This window comes from Chelonoidis abingdonii, chromosome 17, assembly GCF_003597395.2.
Source record: "Chelonoidis abingdonii isolate Lonesome George chromosome 17, CheloAbing_2.0, whole genome shotgun sequence".
NCBI lineage: Eukaryota > Metazoa > Chordata > Testudines > Testudinidae > Chelonoidis > Chelonoidis abingdonii.
Genome location: NC_133785.1, coordinates 39,821,813 through 39,826,053, shown reverse-complemented (window position 1 = coordinate 39,826,053; position 4,241 = coordinate 39,821,813).

Sequence of the window (4,241 nt, the reverse complement as noted above, 5' to 3'; positions counted from 1 at the left end):
TGTTAAATCAACTACACACAGCTCAGCGGCTCAGAACAAACCACAGAACAAGGAAGTCTGTGTGGTTATTTGCATGAAAGCTCAGCTTGGCATTGACAAAATATCCATGTGCACATGAAGGGATCAGTCAGAATGATCTTGCTCAAACGTGACTACTTTCTTTGTTTAGTTCATTTCCTCTTTTTGGCCTTTTATTCATACTTCGCTGGCCTCCACCCCATTTCTTTCTCAACATATAAACCCAGGAAGATGCAGGACCTATCCCAGAATCTCATGTGTCTCTTTACTGCTCAGTTTTAAAGTAGATCACATAGCAACTGAAACAGATGAAAGATATGAGCACGTACCTTCCGGTACATAAATATTACTATTGAGGTCATAGGGTTACTTGCCTAAGTAAAACTTCGCAGGGTCAGGCCCCAAATTGTGGCAGAGAAATAAAGCAACATTTTCTCTATGAGACGCCCAGTGACTTTATAATGTAGTTGAACCACTGTTCACGTGGGGGCTCAGTTAGTGTGAGGGGGTGATCTAATTTACACCATTGTCCACCCTCTGAGCTTGGCCCCCCGTGCAGAGAGCATGTGTAGAGTTTGTTACATAGGAAATAAGACATACCATGGGAGCAAACAATGTCAAAGGGAGGCTGACACAGCATTCAAGTCTGATGCAGTTGTTGGGGAAAAAACTGACTATCAAGGTCGCAAAATAAAAAGCACCTCAAAATACAACAGGCAAAATTACCAACTAGGTTTTTTGGGTTTTTTTTTGTTATTGATTTATAAGCATGATATTAGACTTTGGGCAAAAAGTCACCCTGAATTAAGCACTGGAATAAATTGCCTAGAGAGGTTGTGGAATCTCCAACGCTGAAGATTTTTAAGAGCAGGTTAGACAAACACCTGTCAGGGATAGTCTAGATTAGAGGTGGGCAAACTATGGTTTGCGGGCCAATTCCAGCCCACTGGACCCCCCTGCCCAGCCCCTGAGCTCCTGCCCCAGGAGGCTCACCCCTGGCCCCTCCCCTGCTGTTCCTCCTCCTTCGCAGCCTGAGCTCACCCCGCCGCTGGTGCAATGCTCTGGGCAGTGGGGCTGCGAGCTCCTGGGGCAGCGCAGCTGCAGAACCAGGGCCTGACCCTGTCTCTATGCTGTGCGATGGCATGGATGGCTCCAGCCAGGCGGTGCGGCTGCCTGTCCTGGTGCTCTGGGCAGCGCGGCTCTAGCACCACCAGCCACCAGTGCTCCAGGCAGTGCGGTAAGGAGGAAGGGAGCCGGGGGGGGACGTGGATAGAGGACAGGGGAGTTCGGGGTGGTGGTCAAGGGGTGAGGGTGTGGATAGCAGTTGGGGTGGTCAGAGGGCAGGGAACGGGGGGTTTGAATGCGTGCAGGAGTCCCAGGGGACAGTCAGGAAGGAGAGAGGGGGTTGGATGGGGCAGCAGGGGGCTGTCAAGGGCAGGGATTCTGGGGGCAGTCAGGGAGAAGGGGTGGTTGGATGGGGCAGGGGTCCCGGGGGAGCAGTCAGGAAGGAGAGAGCGGGTTGGATGGGTGGTGGGAGTCCAGGGGTAGTCAGGGGAGAGGAAGGAGGGGTGAGTGGATGGGGCAGGGATCCCGGGGGAGCAGTCAGGAAGGAGAGAGGGGGTTGGATGGGGCGGTGGGGGTCCAGGGGTAGTCAGGGGAGAAGAAGGAGGGGTGTGTGGATGGGGCAGGGGTCTTGGGGGGCCATCAGGGAACAGGGAGGGTTGGATGGGGCAGGAGTCCCGGGGAAGGCTGTCAGTGGGCGAGAAAAGGGGTAGGGGGGGCGGGATCCAAGCCATGCCTGGCTATTTGGGGAGGCACCCCCCCCCCCAACCGGCCCTCCATACAATTTCTGAAACTCGATGCGGCCCTCAGGCCAAAACGTTTGCCTGCCCCTGGTCTAGCTAAAACACTTACTCCTGTGTTGACTGCAGCGGGCTGGACTAGAAGACCTCTCGAGTCGCTTTCAGTCCTACGATTTTATGAAGACGCAGTTTGGAAAAGATAATAAAATGCTGACATTAAGGTCGGGTCATATTGGCCCCATAACTCTCCTATTATTATTTAATAGCAATTGAAGGTTCTGATGATCCACATACAGTGAACGATGACATCGGAACACAAAGGAAATTGCTGAATGCTAGAAAAGAAGGGCTATGTTTAATGCTGATGTAATGCTGATGATTTCTAACAACATAGACTGGAGCATGAAAAACAAATTGTGAAAGTTTGGGGTGAACGTACAACTGAGTATGCGTCATGTTACACAAGGTTGATTGAAGGAAATCTAATAACTGTGTAATATGGAAAGAAATAAGGAAGCCAAGGGAGCAAGGCCCCAATCAGGGAAATGGCCGACCAGAGACCACAGGAGAACACCCGCTCAGAGGCCAGAGACCATCATGAAGTTCAGGAGAACTTCCCAGTCCCCCAGAACTCGGTTACTTAAACTCCCACCTGTTCTGTCTTATTTGTTTATGGTCTATCATGTTATGTGATCAGAAACTATAAAGGACAATAATTCTGTCTGAAAATTTATGAATAAAGGTGAAAACTGACCAAGCCTAAATTGGGTGCAGTTTCATGATGCAGTTTCCAACCTTACACATTGTGTAAGAAAGATACTGTGGGCATCGCAGACAGTGTGTCAGCCTTAATTTGGACTTTGTTACCGTTCCTTCTTTTGTGCCACTTTTCGGCTTAGTGGAACATCATTTGGTGTCTTTAGTTAAAGAAATCTGTAAGGAAAGTGTCCTTGGATGTTTATAAAATAGAGAAGCTGGATTCTGCTCTCATTGAGAATGGTGTAAATCTGGAGTAACCCCATTTACTGACTGAAGTGACTCTGAATGTACACAGATGAAACTGTGAGCAGAATCCAGCCTGCTATCTTCACATGAAACTGTACAGTTTGTCTTGGGCAAGCACCTATTTTTCCAAAAGACTATAATGCTTCCAAAGGAGCCCCCAGTTAATGGCAAATATGTACTTAGGCAGGTTTCTTTTAAGCAGCTGTTACTTTTATGTGCCTGATGCCAGGAACAGCTCTTTGGAGGGACTGGTTCTCCACTCTGTGCTGTATGCAATATACATCTTTCAGGATCCAGGCCCCATGCACCTGGCACATGGTGAATGGAGGCTTTTACTTTTTCATTCCCACCACTTAGAATCCAGTGGATTATCTTGGAGGTTCAAAAAGTAATTTTCAGCATGAAAACTTAGATTCCACGTATCACCCCATCATAGCTTCTTACTCAGATTTGAACCTTAGCGTTCATAAACTGAGAAGCTAGCATGAACCCTTCTAAGCTTAATTACCAGCTTAGATTTGATCTCGCTGCCACCAGCCAAGAATTTCCAGTGTCTTGGCTCACTCTGTTCTCCCCAAAACTTTCCCTGGGGGACCCCAAAGACTCCCAAATCACGGCTCTGAGTCTTTACCAAAACAAGGGAAATAAACTCATTCTCCAATACCCCCCACCCTCTTCTGCGAAAACCCAGAATTTTTTCTCTGGCTAACCTGAGAGGACTGATGGCATACCTCTTACGATTTCACAAGACCAAGAAGTGAGTCGCCGTCTCTAGCCACACAACGAGACAAACCCAAAGCACAAGGAAACAAAAAGATTCATTCTCTCTTCCCCGTAGCTTTTTTCCCGGGGCCTTGGACAACTAGGAAGAGTTAAACACAGAGAGGACTTTTCCCTCCCCCCCTCTTTCCTTTCTCCCAACCAATTTCTTGGTGGGTCTCAATCTAGAAAAAGAAACACAGTCTAAAAAGCAAAACTTTATAAAACAAGAAAAGAAAAGACATATTGAATAGACATTCCTGAACCAGATTTAAGATACAGGCCTTTCGCCTATAAGAAAATATATAAACAATAGAAAAGGGATAAACAGCTCTTACCAAAAACATACAATTTAAAGTACTTGTAGCCAAATACACATAAGCTTCCACGCAGATCAGCATGACTACCCAGTATGCAAATACAGGAAAACAATTATAAAAGACTACACTTGCTACCAAATTGTACTTACAACTGGGAAACAGAAGATAAGAAAGATTGGAAATAGATCCTCTCATAGCTGAGAGAGCACAGAACAGACAAAAACCCAAGACCAAGAAAAACCCCTAAATTCCCTCTCTTAAGCTTTGAAAAATCCGGTTTCCTGATTGGTCCTCTTGTTAGGTGTTTGGTTCTCTTTGTTAACCCTTTACAGGTGAA